The 24,346-nt window shown below is 44.9% G+C and overlaps 1 long non-coding RNA gene across 1 annotated transcript; it reads right to left on the reverse strand.

The window, feature by feature from the left end:
• Window positions 1-5,185: 5,185 nt before the first annotated feature.
• On the reverse strand, window positions 5,186-24,088 carry LOC144588158 (uncharacterized). Its single transcript, XR_013543532.1, has 2 exons — window positions 23,810-24,088; window positions 5,186-5,463 (listed from the first exon to the last, which is right to left on the reverse strand). It is a non-coding gene; the product is annotated as an uncharacterized LOC144588158 (long non-coding RNA).
• Window positions 24,089-24,346: the final 258 nt, after the last annotated feature.

Raw genomic sequence — 24,346 nt, forward strand, 5'->3', positions numbered from 1 at the left:
ATGGCAAAACTAATATTTCCAGCACTTCTATTAACAGGACATGCTAATGGCGGTGTGAGATTTGAAACAGTTATATGTGCATTTTCATTTTAGCGTTAATTTGCTAGAGGTCATGAAACACTTGTACTTGGTAGCCATTTGTTTAATGAGACATTTTCATATTAGTGAATGAAGTAAATTGCTGGCCTGATTTTGTTTTTCTTATATTTCCTCCATTAGAAAGACTAATATGGCAGTATACGAGGCCAGATGGAAAGTGTAACATCTTTCTTTAAATATATGCTACCTTCTCTTTAATGAAGCCACAGGACAATATCAAATCTGCAGGCCTAGCAGAGTTTTAATATAACCGTTGATTGCGCTGTTCTCATTTTGTGATAATCTGCAATATGCAAATTCACACTCAACACCCTTCAATGTGAGTTTACCTTAGAATACCAGAAAGATTTTATGGAAATTTTTAATTTGCATAAAGCCCTTTTAATAATGAAGCACAACCCCATATTGAACACTGTGTAGTTAATTTCTCGTACAAATTAGAAAAAAAACTTTAAACAACATTGACATTTATTTTAAATAAGTAGCAACAAGAGGATAATTTCCTATCCCTAATCCTCATAATCAGCAATATTACAGATACTTCATTGGCCCCAATTCATACTGATTTCTACCCTCAAAAATTATGTTAGCAATAATTTCTTGCTACTCTCCCCTCCGCTGTACCTTATGATGTCAGAGTTTTAAAAAACATATAAAATAAGTCATACCCATTTTAAGAAGACCTTAAAAATGCAAAAGCCACATTAACTTATCTGTTGGCTATTTTAGTGGCTGCTTTGAAGATACAGGTACTGTAGGATTAATTCCATATCCCCCTGACCCCGGAAATAACGGATAAATGAAGCACTTACTTCTATTTTCTTTGGTGTCTGTGCATGATTGAGGGAGCCCTGGCCTAGTCTTGCCAATGGACTGGGGTTCCTGCCCTCCTGTCTGCAAGGGAGCCTTCCCTGAAACCAGAAACTGCCCATGCCCCCAAATGCAGCTTCTCCATTTCACCAGAAACTGCTGCCCTCAGAGGTATTAGGCCATAAGTGTGTTACCATGTGTATGTCACAGTCTCTGGTTCCATCTAGTGGCTAGTTCTAGTAATACACCTTGGGAATACCTGTTTCTGGGATTGATTGATTGATTTATCAGGTGGCAGATAAATGAAACCATGCACTGATCCCATGGATAAGGCAGGCCTACTTTATAAAGAAAGAAAAATTGTAAAGCGATACAACTGTTTCTGCACAGAAAACAAAAATGAAACCATAACAAATATGTATAACTGCATACTTGTACTTATAATCAAATGAGAAAACATAAATTAAAAAGAAAATAAAAATTCTGTAATATGCTTATGTCAGTCCTACATTCAGTAAGAGCAACTCACATATATTTTTTTCTGGGAAAAATTATTTCTAACAATACTGGAATATCTTGTGGTAAGTAATTCATAGATGGTAGGTATAGTCCCACATTTACATGGACCACAACAATGTGATACCTTCTGTTCTTCAGTCTAGAACAGGACTAGAATAAATGTTTGAGGCAGCTAAAAAGGGGCTTGGCATCTACAAGTGAAATCTGATTTGATTATGAGGGAGAGTTTGGAAGAAAAGGATTACAATATTGTGAAGCTGCATTAGAACTTTGAAGATGATAAGAAAAAAATGCTTCTTAGTAAGGAATTCCTGTTCAATAATAGCTTATAGATTTATTTATTTATTTATTTATTTTATTTATATCCCGCCTATCTAGTCAACTCAGGACCACTCTAGGCGGCTAGAGTCCTCTGAATATTTCCATAGTCTTCTGAATTAACAGAAAAACACACTCACCTTGGCTCTTCTTCATTCAATAGCAACTCTCTGAGGATGGTCGTCCAAGAAGGATTGGAGCCAGGCCAAATCCTGACCACCGACCCCCAACCCCAAGAGTCTCCCCAGAAGGATACCGTGGTCGACAGTATCAAAGGCCACTGAGAGGTCGAGGAGGACCAGCAAGGCCATTTTGCCCCGGTAGGCCTCCCTCAAGAGGTCATCTTGCAGGGCACCCAATGCTGTCTCCATGCCATGACATGGCCTGAACCCAGACTGGAATGGATCAAGGGCATCAGTCTCTTCCAGAAGAGCCTGAAGCTGGTTGGCCACCACTCTCTCCATCAGCTTGCCAATAAAGGGGATATTGGTGACTGCATGATAGTTGTTAATATCATCAGCCACCAAATTGTTTTTTTTTTTTCCCATATTGGCCTAAGGATCCTGTCAACCTCAACTGACATCATGGGCTGTAATTGTGTTAAAATTCCCAGGCAGGGCGATTTGCTGGATGTCTCAGCTTGATCCACTGATAAGGAGGAGATATCTCGGTCCCGGTGGATGGCCTCCACTTGTTGTTGAAAGAAGACCACAAATTGGTTGCAGGAGATGCTACCGGGAGGCCTGTCACTATGACCAGTTCCAGATGAATCACGTACAATGCAGAACAGTTCCACTTGGTGGTCCTGAACTTCCCTTATCCAGTGAGTGAAGTAGGCTTTTCTTATAGCCTTCACTTTGGCTACATAAATACAGTGGTGCCCCGCATAGCGAGGTTAATCCATTCCGGATTAACCCTCATTATGTGAAATCATCGCTAAACGGAACGTAAAAGCCCATTGGAACGCATTAAACATTGTTTAATGCGTTCCAATGGGCACTAAACTTACCGTTCAGTGAAGTTTCCTCCATAGCGGCAGCCATTTTCGTGCCCTCGGTAAGCCATTTCGGGCGTCTGGTGGCCATTTTGGAACCGCCGAACAGCTGATCGCCCGACTCTGTGGGAGGCTTGGGGGGACATCGGCAAGAGGAGGAGAAGAGGGAAAGTGGGGGGAGGACGCGCGAGCGCGTGTCTTCCCTCCCTTCGCTTGCCTGCCTCGCCGCCTGCCTTCCTCCCCGGGGGCGTCAGGAGAAGGATGAGGAGGAAGAGGGAAAGCGGGGGGTGGCAGGCGAGCAAGCGCCGTTTCCCTCCCTCCATCTGCCTGCCTCGCCGCCTGCCTTCCTCCCCGGGGGCATCAGGAGAAGGACGAGGAGGAAGAGGGAAAGTGGGGGGTGGCAGGCGAGTGAGCGAGCGCCGTTTCCCTCCCTCCATCTGCCTCCCTGCCCGCCTGCGTTTCTCCCCGCCAGCGGCAGGAGAGGGAGGAGGAGGAGGAGGGAAAGTGGAAAAGGACAAGGACGAGGAGGAAGAGGGAAAGCGGGGGTGGCGGGCGAGCGAGCGAGTGCCGTTTCCCTCCCTCCATCTGCCTGCCTGCCCGTCTACGTTCCTCCCGGCCAGCGCGGCCCCGCATCACTCTCGCGGCGGCGGCGGCTCCTTCCTGGCACCCGTCTTAGATAAACAAGTTTTTTCCATAGGGACCGACGCTATGCCTCTGCATTAGCAATCCCAGAAAAGGGATCGCTATGCGGATTCGTCATTATACGGTGCGCTCGTTATGCGAGGCACCACTGTATTTGACACTATTTCAGCAGCATTAAAGTTACCTATTATCAAGGCCTGTCTCTAACTGCCCTCTGGCCTCCTCCTATTATGCTTCCTCCCCCACAGCTGTTGGTTATATCAGGCAGCTGGCCAGGGTCAAGAGTGGAGGGGGCGTTTAGGAGCAATTCTGCCAACCACCCTGGTGGCAGCCACATACCATGCATCAACTAGAGCTTCAACAGCAGCACCAACAAGATCAGCCAGTATCCCCTGCATTGCATCTTGGAATCCTACAGGATCCAATAGCCTGAGGGGGCAGAATATCTTAATGTCTAAACATGTTTGGTGTTTTATTACAGAAGTCCCATGACCGGTGGCATCAGTGTTTCAGTATTGCAGAGCCCTATACAAAGTTCAGGAATGGAGCTTATCTAGATTTTTACCCTCTGCAACCTAACATGTGAACACGCAAACCCTTGAAGAGGACTGAGATCCACAAAAGCATTTACTTAATTAATCAATAACTTGATTTTTCTCCAAAAGCATGTTTGGCATGAGTGACAGTTCTTTCAAATACCCCAAAAACCAAGATGTAAAAGCTGAACTATTTCGGGGAAGAAAAACACCTCATACTCAAAGCTAAAACTGCAAGAATGACAGGCAGAAAAGACCCAGCACCAAAGCAATTTATACCCATGCTGTGGTAAACCAGTGTGTCTGCACTTCCAGTCTTATGAGGTGGAACAAGCTGCAGCGCAGTCTTTCTCTAATCTTCACTAAAGCAGTAAAATCCCCTTTAACCACACACCAGCTTCCATGACAAAGTTATGCCTGGATGAAAGAATTTTCCTTGCTAGAAGAAGAAAACCAGAGTGAGCGAACTTGACGTCCTCCAGCAGGAGTTCCAGACTCTAGGAGCAGTGACTGAGAAAGCTGCAAGGCCTGCTTCACTATGCAGAATCTGCTCCTCTTAGGTCTTAACAGCTCATCTTCCTTGGATGGATTGCCCAAATATCCCTCTGTGAGTGTCTCATTCATTTGCCTATTTCTGTTTGTTTTAGTCCCTGGAGTCTTACACAGATTCGACCCAAGTACCTCTTTTGTGACTTCACATTTTTGAGATATATCAAGAGGAACTGTTGTCCAGCCCTGCTACTCTTATGGCCGCAGAACTGGCAGGCATCCAGCAGGATATGTTCAGTAGGACACACACACACACACACACACACACACACACACACACACACACACACACACACACACACTTATCCATGGGATGAGTATCCCACTGGTTCACTTATCCACAGTCTGAAAATATTAACAATATTAAAAGAAAAATCCCAGAAATGTAACTTCTAAAGATGAAGTTACCAGAACCAGCCACTAAAGGGAGCCAGAGACCATGCTTTGTACAGCATTTGCTGGTGAACTACATTTCTACCATGCCATTACCAGAACTGGCCACTACAGGGAGCCAGAGATCATGCTATGCAAGTGTTTGCTATAAAAATAGCATGTGCAGTACTATAATCCACGTTTTTCAGCATCTGAGAGGATGGGGTGGGCTTAGAACCAATTCTTCAAAGATAAAGGGCTCCTACTGTATTGATAACTTCTGTCATATTAAGCTGCTTCCCTGCCACTTGGGCAGAACACAAATACACTGCTAGCCACAAGCTACTTTTCAGGGGATTTTGCTTGATTCCCAGCATGAACAGAACAAGGATTCTCCAGATGCGTGTTTGAAAGAACTGGTAGCCAAAACCAGGCACATTTTTTCTTATTAAGGTTCAGGAGAAACAGGCAGCAGCATTTTGCCTGCCTTTGTCACCCATGGCAGAGACGAAACAACCGTCTTATCAAGTCAGGTCATTCTGCATGGCAGTATGCAATTTCTGCCTTTCCTCTTCATTAAACCACAGGGGTAACTAGCAGGAATCTGGTAGCTCTTCATCACATCTATAGAAGGCAATATCAAAAAAAGACTGCTAAGAGCTCACTTGAAATTCCATGTGAGTCAGAAAGCAATCAGGGTGAGCGTCTGCTCTCCCTGACCCTCTCTCTGTTTTCCCCTGTTTTCTGATCATTGTTACCATGAAATACATATATAAAACTCTTACAAGTTTGTACAAATATATATATATATATTTCACACATATTGTAACAATTTTGTTGGAGACCTCTAATTCTTCCTTTTCTGTAAGGAAAAAAAATGGCATGGAAAGATAATTTCACCTTAGAAGATTCTCACTTAAAGAAACCACCCAGATTTGGTCTTTGGCTAAAATAGAATTGAGATTTAAAACTGGCTATGTGGTTCTTTTCTCCTCCCAAAAAGCTGTCACTCTGTTTTAAATTGGAAAGAGGGGGGAATGTGCTAGACTTACTAAGCATTACGTATGCCCAGCTTCCAGTTTCTGCAGTTTCAGCACCAATACTTGAAAGTAGAATGTACGCCCTTGTTATGTCATAGCAAGAGGGCCTTTGTATAAAACGTATATACCAACCCACAGTAATTAGAGTACTCCCTGGGTGGTTTACAATTTAATCATGCAGGCTACACATCACTCCCACCTTAAGAGATGGGTACTCAGTTTACCAACTTTGAAGGATGTAAGGCTGATTGAATTCAGGTCATGGGCAGAGACTTCACTGCAATAATGCAGTTTAACCACAGCATCATGGGGCAATGTTTTTTTTAAAAAGGTGTGGATAAGAGAAACTAGGTAAATTACCTGCACTACTTACAAAATAATTATGGGCCAGAATCTATTGGAATTTTATGCTGGTATAATGGTAACTGAGTATGTCCTAGCAGTGAATTGTCAAGTAATTTAACAAGTTGATGCTTGCGTTCCTGGTCAGTTGTGTGATTTGGTGCATAGACAGGAATGTGCACAGCAACTGGTTAATTAATGGCCGTATGCTGCCACAATTTACACACACACTTACACTTTATGCCAATGTGAATACAGGTCACCAGGTACGCAAGATCTATTTAGACACCTCTAGTGAGCCAGTTCAGAGTGGTTGGTACTCAGGCATTAATAACACTACACACAATACAATAAAATCAAATTCTGCCTCCTCCAGCAGTGCTTACCCTGTTTTCCATGTGAAACTGCCTTAGCTTTTTGACACAGGTTCACAAGGTACAAGTATGATGTTAATGGATTTGTGTATCTTAGTTTAAGAGCCTTGTGTATAGATCACATCCAGCAAGAGAAAGAAATGCCGGCGATGCAAAAGGAGTAACAAAGCTATGCTAATTAGGATTGGGTACAGTGGTTTCTCAAATAGAGTTTTTAATAGAGATTGACATGTGTCGCTGGTTTGGCGCACATGTCTGTTTACTGGCCCCACAGGTGTTCAATGGTTAAGCACCCTGACCCCTCCAGCAGGCACCCACTGAGAGGTGGTGCCCCGGCTTACCTGCCCCTCCTCCTCCAGAGGCATAATTGAGTACATCTGAGAGGGCATCTATTGAAGGGGGTAGGGCACCAAACCATGGAACGAACATCTGTGGGGCCATTGGCCAAAGCAATGAACCGGTGGCTCGCACCCATCGCTAGCTGCTGACTTAAGACAATTACTAATATTTGTTTTCTCCATTGTAGCAGAAGCATTTGGCAGATGGGCAAAAGAGAAAAGTATGAAAAGGCATTATACCGAGCCTCTTGATCGTGTCTCAGCAGCAACATGGCATCAGCAGAAATGCTACAGAACTATCTAAGCCACTAAAGCATGGAGAATTGAGAAGTGACTCTACAAAATTCAAATGGCTTCTGCTTCCATAGCAATGACAAAGAGTAGGGTCATGCCACAATGCAATTTTACCTCATTCTACTTAGTTTATAGTTTTTAAATTGAAAAGAGTCAAAAGCTGAGCTGGAGTGGAGCTCAAGTTTACCAAATGCTGTCTCCTATCTGTAACATTCCACCAATTCTTATAAGTAAGGTTATCACACAGCTCTCTTTAATTAGTATAAGAAACACACTGAAAATATCAATGTAGTATTAATTGCATAGATTTTGCTGACCACTCTGAGGGGTGCCTGAGGCACAAACAACACATCATTAATGACAGCCCAAAGCATTTGCTTTCTTAATAATGCAGTGCATTCATTGCAGTTCTTCATTTGTGAAGTTTTTCCCAGCAGTTTAGCAGTCTCTCCAAAGTATGTACTAGAATGCTTGAAAAAAGCATAAATTGCCAGAAGCCAGACAATTTATAACTACATTAAGTTAAATTTTCAAAAAGGGAAAGGGAGCCCATTTAAGGCTCTCTCTCTCTCTCTCTCTCTCTCTCTCTCTCTCTCTCTCTCTCTCTCTCTCTCTCTCTCTCTCTGTGTGTGTGTGTGTGTGTGTGTGTGTGTGTGTGTACAGACACATATACACATATGCATGTACACACACACACACAGAGAGACATTATGCTTTGATCTCCACAATAAGAAAATTCAGAACATGAGTACATTGATGCATCCTTCTTCCACCTTAACCTGTGTCCCAAGAAGATATAAGAGGTTAGGTCCACTATTTGATTCCCTACAGAGAAAGGTTATCCTTACGTAGGACTAAGTTGTAAGTCGCCCAGAGACCTTTGGGTAGTGTGGGTGGCATATAAATTAAATAAATAAATAAAAATAAATGAGTTTATTGATTCCCCTCTTGGATCAATAAGGCTGAATTAATGTTAGGCATCCTTCAGTCTCGAAAGACTATGGTAGCGTGCTCTGTATGGAGGGCTTGGAACAGCGCCTAGTGTGGCTGAGAAGGCCAATTCGAGAGTGCCAGTCCCTTCCACACTGAAGACAAATCCAGTCTGTCCCCTGTCCGGCTCCCTGGTTTTGCTGCTTTTGTGACTTCCTCTTTGCCTTGGCCTGCTGGGCAAGGGTCTCTTCAAATTGGGAGAGGCCGTGATGCACCGCCTGCCTCCAGGCTGAACGGTCAGATGTCAGGTTTTCCCATCTGTTGAGATCTATTCCTAAGGCCTTCAGATCTCGCTTGCAGATGTCCTTGTATCGCAGTTGTGGTCTCCCTCTGGGGCGCTTTCCCTGCACTAATTCTCCATAGAGGAGATCCTTTGGAATCCGACCATCAGCCATTCTCACGACGTGCCCGAGCCAACGTAGACGTCGCTGTTTCAGTAATGTGTTCATGCTGAAAATTCCAGCTCGTTCTAGGACTGCTCTGTTTGGAACTTTGTCCTGCCAGGTGATGCCAAAAATCCGTCGGAGGCAATGCATATGGAAGGTGTTCAGCTTCCTCTCCTGCCGTGCACAAAGAGTCCATGACTCACTGCAGTACAGGAGTGTGCTTAGAACACAGGCTCTATAAACCTGGATCTTCGTATGTGTCGTCAGCTTCTTATTGAGCCATACTCTCTTTGTGAGTCTAGAGAACATGGTGGCTGCTTTGCCAATGCGTTTATCCAGCTCGACATCTAGAGAGAGGGTGTCAGAGATGGTTGAGCCGAGGTACACAAAGTCATGAACAACCTCCAATTCTTGTGTGGAGATGGTAATAGAGGGAGGTGAGTCCACGCCCTGGCCCATGACTTGTGTTTTCTTCAGGCTGATTGTTAGTCCAAAGTCTTGGCAGGCCTTGCTGAAACGATTCATGAGTTGTTGGAGGTCTTCAGCAGAGTGGGCAACAATGGCTGCATCATCTGCGAAGAGGAAGTCCCGCATGCATTTCAGTTGGACTTTGGTCTTCGCTCTCAATCTAGAGAGATTAAAGAGCTTTCCGTCTGATCTAGTCCGGAGATAGACACCCTCGGTTGCGGATCCAAAGGCATGCTTCAGCATGACAGCAAAAAAGATCCCAAAAAGTGTTGGTGCGAGGACACAGCCCTGTTTCACTCCGCTTTGGATGTCAAAGGGGTCTGATGTTGAGCCGTCAAAAATTACAGTGCCTTTCATTCCCTCATGGAAGGATCTGATGATGTTAAGGAGACGAGGTGGACATCCAATCTTGGGAAGTATTTTAAAAAGGCCATCCCTGCTAACCAGATCAAATGCTTTTGTAAGGTCTATGAAGGCCACTAAGAGTGGCTGTTGTTGTTCCCTACATTTCTCCTGCAGCTGTCGGAGGGAGAATACCATGTCAGTGGTGGATCTGTTAGCTCGAAAACCGCACTGTGATTCTGGATAGACTCTATCTGCAAGCACCTGGAGCCTCTTCAGCACAACACGGGCAAGCAGCTTCCCTACCACACTAAGAAGAGAGATGCCCCGGTAGTTATTGCAGTCACCCCTGTCTCCTTTGTTCTTGTACAATGTGATAATGTTTGCATCCTTCATGTCCTGTGGGACTCCACCTTCCCTCCAGCAGAGACAGAAGACCTCGTACAGTTCGGAGGTGATGATCTCCTTACAGCATTTCAGCACTTCAGCGGGGATGTTATCCTTTCCAGGTGCCTTGCCGGAGGTGAGGGAGTCCAAGACTGCTTTTATTTCTGCTAGGGTTGGTTCACTGTCCAGCTCTTCCAAGATAGGCAGGCACTCAATGTTATTTAATGCTTCTTCGGTTACTACATTCTCTCTGGAATACAGCTCAGAGTAGTGCTGTACCCAGCGTTCCATCTGCTGTGCTCGGTCCTGGATGAGCACACCTGTAGCAGACTTCAGGGGAGCAGATTTCTTCTGTACTGGACCTAAGGCCTGCTTGATGCCGTCATACATTCCTTTGATGTTACCTGTGTCCGCTGCTAACTGTATCTGAGAGCAGAGCTGGAGCCAATAATTGTTGGAGCATCTCCTGGCAGCCTGTTGGATTTGACTGCGAGCAGCTCGAAGAGCTTGCAAGTTGTACTCACTAGGACAGGCTTTGTATGCTGCTAGAGCTCTTCTCTTATCCTCGATGGCTGGCATTAACTCCTCTGAATGGGCTTCGAACCAGTCAGCCATCTTTTTGGTCTTCTTGCCAAAGGTGGACAAGGCGGTGTTATAGACAGTGTTCTTGAAGTGTTCCCATCGTTCAGGTGCATTTGCATTAGCCGGACCTGGAAGGACTTCCTCAAGTGCTTGGGCAAATTCCTTCACTTTTCTTTGATCGCAAGTCTTGATGATGTCAATGCGTGGTCTTCCTTCCTTTTTCGTGTGATATACTCTCTTTGTTCGTAGTTTTACTCTACTACACACCAGGGAGTGATCAGTATCACAATCAGCACTCTGGTAACTGCGTGTGATCGTAATACTAGGAAGGCTGGAACGTCTAGTGAGGATTAGATCGAGCTGATGCCAATGCTTGGATCTTGGATGCCTCCAGGAAACTCTGTGTTGCAGCTTCGTGTTAAAGAATGTGTTGCTGACACAGAGACCATAATAGCAGCAAAACTCCAGCAAGCGTTGGCCATTTTCATTCATCTTTCCAATGCCAAAACGGCCTAGACAAGTGGGCCAAGAATTATGATCAGCACCCACTCTAGCGTTAAAGTCTCCAAGAATGAACAGTGCCTCTCTTTCAGGGACTTTTTGGATAGTAGCTGCCAGATCGTCATAGAATTTGTCTTTCACTTCTGGAGTGGATGACAGTGTTGGTGCATATGCGCTAATGAGGGTTACTGGTCCTGCTGATGAGTGGAGCTGCAGAGACAGGATTCTTTCACTCCCCACAGTAGGTGGAACAATGCATCTCAGGAGAGTATTTCTGACTGCAAAGCCAACACCATATTCCCTGGTCTCATTCGATGGTTTTCCCTGCCAGAAGAATGAGAAGTTTTTTTCTTTGACAGATCCTGAGTCTGGCAGTCTTGTCTCTTGTAAGGCAACAATGTCCATCTGCAGTCTACTCAGTTCCATGTCAATGACAGCTGTCTTGCGCACATCGTCTATTTCTTGCAGGTCGTTAGGAAAGCCGTAGTCAGGAAAGCCAGGGGTCATTGTCCGTACATTCCAGGTGCCCAGCTTAAGGGCAGAAATTTTCTTACGATTGTTGCATGGTGCACGGTTATCGATCTGCTTGTCGGGTTTGACCCTAAACCCCACGCACCCCGTGAAGTTAGCAGACCGTGGCGAGGTAGCACCTTACTGGCTGGGGGCTGCCCAGCTTAAGGCGGGCGGTATCTACCTAGTGAGGTGCAATGACCTCTCCCACCGTCAGAAGTAGCCCCTGGCGTCCTGCTCCACGCCAATTGAGCAAAGACTTATAACCGGTAACTGCTACTTCCCGTGTTGTTTCGACGCTGTATGCGAAGCTGGAGTGTCCTCTCCAGAGCACGAAGCCTGGGTAAAATAATATGGAGGATAGGCTGTTACCCAAGCAGCAAATCCCCCCTCTCCACGTCACTGAAATGGTCCAGTGGAGAGGCAAGAGCCAATACAACTGGTTCCAGCAACGTCGCAGGAGTTGGCAGAGTGACACAAAGTGCCTCCGGGACTCCGGCTCCGGATTTTGCCTCGAGGTTATCTCCTGAAGCCCTTTCCATAAGTGGATATAGCCACAAGGCAGTGGAGGTTTAAATTTGGAGTTTTCCTTCTCCTAGATGGGCTGCCTTCCAGGGCTGACGAGCCCCACCTACCCGGCCTGATCTCTAATGGTGTGGAAGTATGATCTGACCTTTAAAAGTATACTCCCCCAGGTGTACGAGATGTTAGTTGGTTTTCCTACTTACAAAATTTGGATAAAAAGTAGGATTAGAGAGTTTCACATGCCATTAGACACACTATCCTGCACATCCTCCTTTAGAGCTGAGGCTCTGCCTTTGCTCAGGTGATTTCTATTTACCAAATTAGGATCGGACATAGTTAGAGTATTTGAGAATATCGCGCGCCGTTAGGCGCGCGGTCCAGCCACTTCCCAGTTAAAAAAAGCAGGCCCTCCCTCTTGGCCCATGTGATGAGGGAGAAAACAGCAACTCCCCCCCCAACAGACAAAGGCTGAATTAATAGTATTCTATAATTGTGCATAAGGCTGTATTGAAAATCTCCTATTTGTAGATGTTGCTCCTACCAAAGCCTGTGTTTCATTCAGCACTTTCTCACCACTACTAGTGAAAATGGGATGATTTATGAGATTATGCTGTAGCATTTATGTGGGGTGACAGTTCAGGTACAAGAGAGGAGTGTCAGTGTGCCCACTCAGTGTGCTTTGAGTGAAGGTGGGTGGGTGGGTAGGAATTATCTGAACTTCCTTGCTTTGGGAGATTCAGATTCAACCGTATCTTTTGGGAGAACTTCTCATCCTCTTTGAAATGGATGAACGTATAGACATCAGTGTTACAGGAAAAGAAATCTGTCTTTACTGAACACTATAAGAGGAGGGGGGGAATATCAAAAGCTCCCATATATACAAAGCAAATAGTCAGTGGCAACATAACATTTTAGACTCACTTCACAAAGCAGACTGATGTCTTCCAAACAGTGCTACTTGGATCTCCCAAGAGACTATACTCACTCACAAACGTGAGGGAGTTGCCATTGAAACTTCAGTCTTACAATTCCTGCCCATTTCATGTATTTCACCAAAGGATAGTTCTGTCCAAAGAAGTGAGACTTAAATATCTGCTCCATGATTGTCTCTTTCTCACATGACTACATCTGGCAAACTGATACAGGAGGAGACGCCATGTAAAGACATCACAGCAGCAGGTAAATTTTAATGCCTTGTAAATGGAAGCAGGTAAAATTGGCACGAGGCTACTATTTTCTGTATTAGTGCTGTCTTTCTCATTGTGTACTCTCTGTATGGGTTTGGCAGGGTAAAATCCTGCAGAAACAGCGGCAAGGAGTTATTTTTCTTCCAATAAATGACTGCATCTCAAGATAATATCAATGTATTGTATTAGGGTGGGTGAGAGTGTGATGGAGAGAGAGGGAAACAGACAGCAGCCCTATTAAGGCTTTCGCCTGAAAAAAAAATGAATATGGGTGTTACATACAGCACTGATGTTACCTGTCTGTCATGGGTTTGGAGGGAAAGTTCCATCCTATGGGGAGTGGAAGGCGGGACATCAGGAGGAGGGGCTGTACTGTATATATAGGTGATGCGTGTGTGGAGAAAGCAGACGCTGGGATGTGACGAAGCAGCAACTGGGAAGAAGAAGCTGGTGTGGGAGTCTGTGTGTCAGACAGGGTACTACTGTGTGTCAGTCAGTACCAACCTGATAGGTTCAGGTGTCTGTATGGGAAGCCAGAACTGATAGGTTCAGGGTCTGTGCTTTATTTAAAGGTGTTCTGTGTGAACCAAACTGTATGCATGAATGAATGAGACTAAGCCACGTTACTATATCTTATTCACCTGATCTTTTTATTTTCCCTGTGTGTTGTATTTAAATAAACCTTATTCTTTATTTGTTTAAAAATCCATCCCTGGTCTGTGTGACTTCTTATAGGGAATGGTTGGTGGCAGCTTAGTTAACGTGTGGCATATCCCAGTAGGTCTGGGTTTGTCACATTGATTCCTCCCCTCTTTATAAGTTGTTTTGTAGGGGGAAAGCTAAGGTGCTTTTTCCCAAAAAACAACCTGGATAAAACACACAAAAACAGTTATACATTCAATATCATACTTACTTATACTTACATTCTAAGTTAACCATAGCAATTAGGCATTTAAACATTTACCATATACATTACATCAATTTACCTTTATTCATACAAACCCAAATTCAAAAAAAACAGGTACATTTAACCTTTTGTCATCAATATATATACATAGTCCATGTTTCTTTCGCCGTCTTCATTCTTCAGGTCTTCTTGACAAGGCGTCAGCAACACAGTTCACTGACCCTCTGACCACCTTCACTTCAAAGTCATAGTCCTGTAGGTTTAAAGCCCACCTCATAAGTTTGCTATTGTGGGTTTTCATTGTCTTTAACCATTGCAGTGGTGAATGGTCAGTGCACAGAATAAAATGTCTTCCCCAGATGTAAGGCTTGGCCTTCTGGATCGCGTAGACTATGGCCAAACACTCCTTCTCCACGGTTGCCAAATGTCTCTCACCTTTCTGGAGTTTCCTACTCAGGTAGGACACTGGATGCTGGTCACCATTCTCATCCTCCTGGCACAGAACTGCTCCTACCCCGCTGTTAGACGCATCGGTGTAGATGATGAACTCCCGGTCGAAGTCTGGAGCACGCAACACTGGATAGTTGAGTAGCGCCTGCTTCAACCTCTGGAACACCTCCTCACAGTTGCTGGTCCACGGGATGCGGTCATCAGCCTTCTTCCTCGTCAGATCAGTCAGCGGAGCTGCAATCTCGCTAAACCTCGAGATAAACTTTCTGTAGTAGCCCACCAACCCAAGAAATGATTTGACTTTTTTCTTGGTGTTGGGTCTGGGCCAATCACGAACTGCTTCTATTTTGGCCTCTAGGGGTTTTATCACTCCTCCCCCTACCATGTGACCCAAGTATTTTACTTCTGGGCTACCCAGCTGCAGTTTGTTTTCTTTGCAGAGCCTAGGCCAAAGCACTCCCTCCCCTGGGTTAAAGTGCCTCTCCCCGGCTTTCTGGTCATCCCAAACTTTCTTTCTGACCTTTTGAGCTTGCAGGGTCTCTGCTGCTAGCTCTAGGTTTCTCTTTAGGTCCTTCCTTAAAGAGTCTATATATGTCACAACGTCTTGTGGGTCATCCTGGGTGATCTGCTCCCAATTTTGTTTGATCAAATCAAGGGGCCCTTTCACCCTTCTCCCAAATAAAAGTTCAAATGGACTGAACCCGGTACTGGCTTGTGGCACTGATCGATAAGCAAACAAAAGGGATTGTAGCTTCTGGTCCCAATTGTTTGGATTCTCTGCCAAGTAAGCCCTAATCATGCGCATTAGAGTCCCATTGAACTTCTCAGTTAACCCATTACTTTCAGGATGATAGGCAGTGGTTTCCTTGTGCTTAATTCCACAGATTTGCCATAACCGTTTCATGAGCTTCGATGTAAATGATGCTCCCAAATCTGTGATTATTTCTGAGGCAAATCCCATCCTGGACATATACCCCACCAAGGCATCTGCCAATGTGTTAGTTTCAATGTTAGTCAAGGGTATGGCTTCAGGGTACCTCGTGGCATGGTCCACAATGGTGAGAATGAACCTATTCCCCCTCTTTGTGGCCTTGGGCAAAGGTCCCACAATATCCACCCCTATGCATTTGAACGGAGTGTCAATCACAGGCAAAGGGCACAACTTTGCTTTGGTCCTGTCGCGGCTATTCCCCTGCCTTTGACACACATCACATTGTTTACAGAACTCCCTGATCTGCTTCCCTATGTCAGGCCAGTAGAAATTCTGTGTGATTCTCTGCTGTGTTTTGTTCACCCCTAAGTGCACAGCAAACATGTCAGAGTGCCCCCTTTGTAAGATCATGGGGCGATACTTTTCAGGCACCACTAGCTGACTTCTGATCCCATCTCCCCCTTTTGAGATATTCCTCAGGGTCTCTCTATACAAAATCCCCTTTTTCTCCAGAAATCTCACTGGGGTTTCAGGTGTTAGCTGGGCGTCAGTCACCTGTTCAAAACACTTCTGGAGAGTGGCGTCTGCCTTTTGCTCTTGTCCAAATCTGCTGTCTGTGGTTAAGGTTTCCACCACAGCTTCTGAACTCCCCTCTGCTTCCGTCTCTGGCTCATCATTACCCCCCTGAACTGTCCCCGTGGTGGCTTGTGAGTGTGTAATCACTAGCACCCGTTTCACATGTTCAGCCAGGTCATTTCCCACGAGCACGGCTGCTGGCAGAGTCGATGAAATCGCTAGCCGCCAAACTCCCCTCCAGCCTTGAAAGTTGACAGGTACCTCCGCTACTGGCAGTGAGATTACCTGCCCCTCAATCCCTGCCACCTTCATGCTCTCATTTGGGATTACATACTCCCTAGGAATAATATCTGGATGGCACAGGGTCACCTGGGAACAAGTGTCCCGCAGCCCCCTATACTGACGGTCAAGTATTCCTACGTCCACCCCTGCTGTCTCAAACAACTGAGAATCTGTTCTCACCAGCAGGCAGCGCCTGACTTCTACAAGAGGACCATTTTCCTCAGCCTGATCAGCAGATGTAGCTGTTCCAGATTGAGCAGCCATGGCAACAGGCTCCCTCAGTGACAATGAGCCTTGCTCTTTCTGGACACAGAACACAGCTTTTGGCTTGGTTCCACTCGAATCCTGAGGCACCATTCCTTTTAGCTGCTTTAATTTCTCACACTCTGAGATTAGATGGCCCTTTCCCTGACAGAAATAACATTTTCTGGTGTATTTTGAGTCTCTCTCATCTTGTTTTGGTTTTCCCTCCAAAATCTGAGGTCTTGGTTTCATGTCTGAGGGCTTCCCTTCACCATGGGCCCCTCCCCCTTGCTGGCTTCTCCCTGGTCCCTGAGAGTACTTGCTGTAGGTTTCTTTGGGTTTTCCTACAGATTTCTCCTCACCTAAGGGCTTTCTTATCTGGTGAATAAAATCTGCAATCTCGGCGGCTTCTGCCACAGATTTTGGTTTCCTTTCCCTCACCTGGAATTTCAATTCCCCATGCAGGACTGAATAGAACTGTTCCAGTGCTATCAAATCTTTAAGCTGCTGAAAGGTCTCTGTCCCCTCCTGAGATAGCCATTTCTCAAGCAGCGTCACCAATTGGGCCCCCACTTGGGTAAAAGTCTGCTCTGGCTTCTTGGTGATTGACCTAAATCTTTGCCTCAGCTGTTCCGCATTTATCCCATGTCTTGCAAACACCAGTTTTTTAAACTCTGCAAAATCTTTCATCAGTTCCTCAGGCATCTCGGCATAGACCTCAGCCAGGCTACCACTGATTAAAGATCGCATGATGGTCATCTTCTCAGTTTCCCTCACTGAGAAGTCCACAAACGCTCTTTCCACTAGGGAAAAGAACACCTCAGGACAATCTCCCTTGTGGTACACAGGGAATTTCTTCAGGTCAGCTTTAGACAATTGGCCTCCCTCAGAATCCCTATTGTTATTATTGTTCTGGTTCATCAGTTCCAGTTTTCTTAATTCAAACGCCATCCTTTCTTTTTCCAGAGCAATTTTCTCTCTCTCCCTCTCCCTTTCAAACGCCATTTTCTCTCTCTCCAATCTTTCTTCCATTTCCCTCACCCTCAGTTCATGCTGTTGGGCTAGGAGTATTTTTCTGAGCTCTGGGTTCTGCTCTCCTGTGCTGTCACCTTGCACTGAGCCAAATTCATCCTCAGAACCTTGGTCAACCTGGGGGTCTTTCACTTCACCCATTTCTGCCATCTGGCTTCGAGTCAAGGGCATAATCCCCCCTCAGAACAGGCTGCTTTAAAAAGTCAAGCCTCAAAATAAAACGACCACTTTTTTTTTTCTTTTGCCTCAGAACCAGCCCTCTAGAGCTTGCTGCTGTTCTTCAGCACTTAACTTGCAACAGTAGCGAGTTTGAGTCTACCCCCCTCTGCTGGGCCTCTCAGCAGGCAGGCTAGATCACTGCTACTACACAGTTTTGCCTCAGCTTTTTTCCCGCCAAAAACAGGCTGCCTCAGAGCACCCTAATCTAGTCTCCCCAGTTGGCACGTTCTTCCACTAGCGCACCTCCCCGTGAGGTACACCTAGAAGATTACCTACGCGCCTCAGATTGTCCCTGACTAGACCCCCCTTGCTCTGGGCACACTTGCCAAGGCTTTGCTGGACCGCTGGACACTTGGACCAGTCGTATCCCACACGCTGGACACCAATCAATGTGACAAACCCAGACCTACTGGGATATGCCACACGTTAACTAAGCTGCCACCAACCATTCCCTATAAGAAGTCACACAGACCAGGGATGGATTTTTAAACAAATAAAGAATAAGGTTTATTTAAATACAACACACAGGGAAAATAAAAAGATCAGGTGAATAAGATATAGTAACGTGGCTTAGTCTCATTCATTCATGCATACAGTTTGGTTCACACAGAACACCTTTAAATAAAGCACAGACCCTGAACCTATCAGTTCTGGCTTCCCATACAGACACCTGAACCTATCAGGTTGGTACTGACTGACACACAGTAGTACCCTGTCTGACACACAGACTCCCACACCAGCTTCTTCTTCCCAGCTGCTGCTTCGTCACATCCTAGCGTCTGCTTTCTCCACACACGCATCACCTATATATACAGTACAGCCCCTCCTCCTGATGTCCCGCCTTCCACTCCCCATAGGATGGAACTTTCCCTCCAAACCCATGACAGACAGGTAACATCAGTGCTGTATGTAACAATGGGTGGCTGAGATGCTCCCAGATATCTCTTGCACCAGCAAATGAAGTAAACATTTGCATGTTGAGATTAATGATCCAAAGAGGTGACTGTATGTTTGTTCAACAGATTGCATTTACAGACCATCAAGGATCAAGAACTGTACATTATCTGTGTTTCTGGGGGAGATAACATTGGGGAGGAGCTCCTGCAGATCCCCATGTCTACACAACAAATACGGTCCTCTTTATGGGTTTGGACAGACATCTGAATAGGACCTGCATAAAATAAAATAAAATAAAAATCCCTTTTCAAAAGGCTTTTCACCATTTTGAGTAGGGTCAAGAGCAGGGCCCCTCTCAAAACATGATTCTCTCCTGCCCCTCCTTTCCTCATTCCCTCCCCAAACAAGCAAACAAACAAACCCAGCAGAGAGAGTTTTCTAGATCAGAGGTTCTCAATCTTTGCCTCACCAGGGATTTGAGATATCAGCTCCCAGAATCATTAATAGCATTGTCAAGAGCCTCAAGGAGCTGAAATCCAAAATATCTGGAAGACCAACTGTTGGTAAACCACTGTGTTATTCAAAGAAGAGGTCAAACAGGCCTGTCCTCAGCTGAAAATAATATTCTTTCAGAATACTCAGCAACCATAGTGCAGTTACGGCTGATGTCCAGGTTTTCACAGCCAAGGGGGTCTGAGGTGACCATCAAAGAGTGGCAGCCATACACATTCCTACGATCAATGTCTGGGCTAGCATGAGCATGCTGGAACCCATTAAGGCTAATGGTGATCACTATAGGATCCCCTCTTTAAAAATATCACTTATAATCAAGACTAATGGCTTATAAAGCTCATTAAAGATGCACATTTCATTATTTCTACCTCTATTATTCTTTTCTATAGTTGAACAGTAGAATGATAAATCTATTTGGCATCAGAACAGCAGAAGAAGGCTCAATTTTGTCCCTGTAATTATGGTGTTATATTGATTATGAGCCAAAATCTTATTCACTTTGAACACATGCATAAAGGATAACTGTGTAGCATACTTTCCCCTCTACCCTGTTTCCCCTAAAATAAGCCCTACCCACCCAAAAAGCCTCAGTTAATTGAAACCCCACCCTCCACCATTGTGCAGCAAGCAGAAGATGACCATGACAATATTTGAATAAATGTAAATTGTTGTACTTGAAAAAAATATCCCCTGAAAATAAGCCCTAATGCGTTTTTTGAAGCAAAAGTTAATATATGACCCTGTCTTATATTCGGGGAAACATGGTAGTGTACTCCCCAGTTTCTGATGTAGTTCGAAATGATCACATGCCCAGTTGCACCAAGGAGAGCGTTCAGAAGGCGGGAAACACTGTTTTGATTGTCCTTATGCAATTGAGTAAGAAAACAGGATTTGAGCTTAAGTGCTTGTGAGCATCCCACACACACCCCTCCACGAACAGGCTTTTTAGTGGAGCAACAGAACTTTTAAAGGGTCGAATGGGCCAACCCCATAAAATTCACTTAGGGTGCCAGGGAGCTACCTTCACTCCCATAGTCTTTGGGGATGTGCTCCTCAAATGACTTTCACTGGGAGAAGGAGAGCCCTGCTTCCTCTACCAGTTCTTGGACACCTCGCAGGTGTGCCAGGCATGGGGTGCCATAACAAGGCTTCTGTATGCAGGCAGCCAACTGTCCCTGGAGTTGGCAATGTCCTCTTCCCCTGCTATGCCTCCACAGTCTCCTCCAGCAGCCACCATCCTGTGGGTGTGATGATCCTCCTGAGAGGCACGGCCAAACTCTACCCAGACCTGGCTGGCCTCTCTTGTGTAACATAGCTCAGAGCAGGGAGGAGTCAGGGACTGTCCCTCTGGATACCTGTAGGCAGGCTGACTGGAAGGTCTCTGTGATGGGACCACTTGCCCTTGCCATTTCCTCTGCTGCCAACATGCTTGACACTGCTTCTTGAGTCTCTGAGCCTCTTGACACTTGTCCTTGTCCTGAAAGACCTGGGCATCTTCGTCGGGTGGTTCTAGCAACTTGATCCAGTGCCCAGTCTCAGGATCATGGCAGCAGACTGTCTCCCACACAGCTGTCAACTTCTCTGACAGCACCAGTACTTCCTAGGTCTTGTATGCCTCCCAGTCTATCGCGTGTGAACAAACAGTCCTCCTCTCCTGGGTCACTCTCCTCCTTAAACCCCAGTCCTGTCCTGGCTACACCCATAGCCTTGAGGGCATCATCCACCTCTCCCTCACTGATGGCCCAGTTCACAGGTGCACTGCGGGTTGGGAGTCTTGCCTCTATTCTCAGGTAGATGATGAGCCCATTCTCATGAGCAGGGGGATCCTCGCTGGTCCCGCTATGCTTAACATGAAACATGTCTGTGCTCAAATATTTGTTAACAAATTGCAATCAAGAAAACTTTTGTTTTATGCCCTGCTCCCCCTCAGTGGCTCCTCATCAAGCATTTACTCAATGAAATATCACAAAAGGTTTTGGGAGATTATATCTGCCAGAGAGCCTGAGTTTTATGGCTCATTCTTCCACATATTTATCCCACAATGCTCTGGGACAGCTTCTGCTTTACCCTGTGCAACACACATCCTGTTTGTAGCAGGAGATTATCCCAGCATGCAATATTTCTGTCTCCTCTTCATAACACTACACATTGTTTCAGCTCTTCAGAGACCTTCCAAGCTGTGGAGGACTTCTGAGGGCGGTTTGTTTTTGTTTTGTTCTTTAGTATATATAAGGAAGGCATAATGAATCCACCCTGGAGCTTTGCCTCAGTAGAAAGACTTTTGTTTCCTTTGAGTCAAGGTCTCACGAACCTGACCTATACTTAACAACAAGTTAGTGGAGAAATGGTGCTGAATTTTTAAAGACAACCTAGAGGAGCCTCTTCCCTTCATTTCTTCTGGGGACTGAACGGCATTTTTAGTAATTGGTTGAGTTCCGGCTTCATTTTAACAAATTTCCTGTGGGGTCAGCTGTATTATTCCATTGCAGCACAAAAACCAAACAGTCCTGTGTCCGTTTAACAATTATAATAATCACGTGTCATCATCCGTTCTGACTTAATGGCATACTATTTTCTGGGTATAAAGTACTCAGAAGTGGTTTACCATTCCCTGGTGCTCTTTGTACTTGTCAAGTACATGAGCTTGTTCCTAGAGACATAGCAGGGATTTGAACTCATGACCCCAGCTCTACAGTTACGTGGACCAACTGATGTATCCAGCCAGCTTCTAGCACATTAAAGATCAACAAATCCAGTTTGACCAAAGCGTTGCCGATTGACAATCCACTTAATCAAATGCATCCACGAAAGCTTACCAGAGAGAAAACTTGGTAGACTTTAAGGTGTCATAAAACTCTCATTGTTTCATTGTGATACAAGCAATTATTTTCTCAGTGGTGTATAGGTGTGTTTAAACAAAACTCTCTCTTCACAAATCTTCAATCATGCTACTGTTTTGCAAAAATATAAGATGATCAGTATGCCATTGAATGTGGTAGTCAGTAGACATGGGACTTCTGGATTTTTTTGGACCTGAGCCCCAGGATTCCTCCAGGAATTCCTCCAGCCAGAATTCTGAAGGCTTTAGCCAAGAAATTAAAGTCCTCACAGGAATTTTCAGTTATTTACAGCGCATAAATGAAAGTTCTTTCAGCCATTTTGTCCCTGTGAGGAAGACAAAGGACATGGATGGGAGAGACTAAACTTCATGAGAACTGCAAGGGTTTAAGGGACTAGGAATCTCTCTGGCCATTAGATTCAGTAAGGGTGCATCTTTTTTTTTAAAGACCTTTTGATTGACCAGGAGCATCTGTGTATTGTTTGTTTGCTTTCAAATTTCTACCTGGCAGTGACACAAGCATTGGTTTAGAACCAAAACAACTGCCTCAGATTTAGACTGAAAAGAAAAATAGAGTTGACAGAACCCTGAGGCCCCAAAGACCAGGGGTTAAGGCTTAAAATGGGAATAGTCTACCATCACTTTCTGAACTCATACTTCTAGGAAAATCCTACGCTTCCAAATCCTATCCTAGAGAAGCAGCCAAGAGGGAGGTCACAGAGAAGATCACTGAAAACCACTGAGAAGTCCATCAGAAGCAATGGGGCCACATTTCGTCATGGTGTTCCTGGTGTAGATCATTCACCAAAGTGAATAAAACTGTCTCTGTTCAATGACTAGGACTGAATTTCTGGAGCTGTGGTGCCACTCACTAGGCACTCTAGTACTGTGCCCTTCTGTGGAACATTAGAGACTGATTGATAATTACACAAAATTGCAAGGTTTAAGGAAGGCTGTTTTAAATCAGAGGTCTTACCACTCTTCTTTTAGGTAAACTGGAATTGTGCCTTGATTTAGAAGGGTGTTCATCACTCCCTTTACACATTCAGCTAGGCCCCCCTGGCCTTTCTATGAGCCAGGATCCTGGATACATGTGGTAGGCCTCACCTCTTCAAGAATCCTGTCTACAGTACATTCATATTCATCCTTTAAGGTTATTGTCCACATTCTTTAGATTTTGTGCAGAATCCAGGCATTTAAAGCAAAATGTTTTTCATTCCTTCCAGTGCAAGGGTGCTATCAGAATACTATGACAATGTTGTAGTTGAGGAAAGAATGTAAGAAGTAAAAAATTTAAATCCTTATTGGGCAGTGCTGTTCTTAGATACCTCATGTTTGTCTTGCCATAAAGTGATGTCCCCCCTCCCCAAAAAAATGTAGCTAAGTCATTTTCCCAATGCAGAGGATGTTTCTGGTAACCTTCAGCAAGCCGTGTCACCAGCTGCTTCAAAACATTCTGCATTCAAGGTCACTGAATGGGCTAGTGAGCTATTGAGCCATTTTGTGTCCAAAAGCATTATCTATGACCTCACAGACCAGTGAGACTTTTAACAAAAATGTGAAACATTTTTCAAAATCCCAAAGGCTATGACAATCCCAAAGGACATCATACCACTATATCATTTTGCTAATGGAAATCTTGAATGCCACTCTCCTTCACAAGGTCACATAAACCTTATTTTCAGCAAAATAAGTTTTGCCAGAGTGAAACAAATGGACAAATCCTTCCTGTATTTTGTAAGCTTGAATTGTTTCTCTGTTCTTGTGAAATCTCTTTCTATGATTTTCTTAATTAATAGCTAAGTGTACACTTACTCTGGCCAGTATTTTTGTTGTTTAGTCATTAAGTCGTGTCCGACTCTTTGTGACCCCATGGACCAGAGCACGCTAGGCCCTCCTGTCTTCCACTGCCTTCTGGGGTTTGGTCAAATTCATGTTGGTTGCTTCGATGACATTGTCCATCCATCTTGTCCTCTGTCATCCCCTTCTCCTCTTGCCTTCACATTTTCCCAACATCAGGGTTTTTCCAGGGAGTCTTCTCTTCTCATGAGCTGGCCAAAGTATTGGCGCCTCAGCTTCAGGATCTGTCCTTCCCTAAACATGAAGTAGAAGATGAATCAGTAAGCATTCTTCTAACGCTACAGAAGGCTTCCTATAGTATGGCCATTGTGCAACAAATCTTGCCACTAGTGTGAGAACAGGCATGTAATGGGGAATATGGTGATGTGGGAATTGATTATGGGATTGCCCTTCATTCCATGTTTAGCCAATATCATATTGGTCTTCATGTTAATTTAACTACAGTGCCATTGAAGTTTTGTGCAGGAGTATACTGTCATGGACCATGTATGT

The sequence above is a fragment of the Pogona vitticeps genome, chromosome 3 (genome assembly GCF_051106095.1).
Source record: "Pogona vitticeps strain Pit_001003342236 chromosome 3, PviZW2.1, whole genome shotgun sequence".
In the NCBI taxonomy this organism is placed as follows: Eukaryota; Metazoa; Chordata; class Lepidosauria; order Squamata; family Agamidae; genus Pogona; species Pogona vitticeps.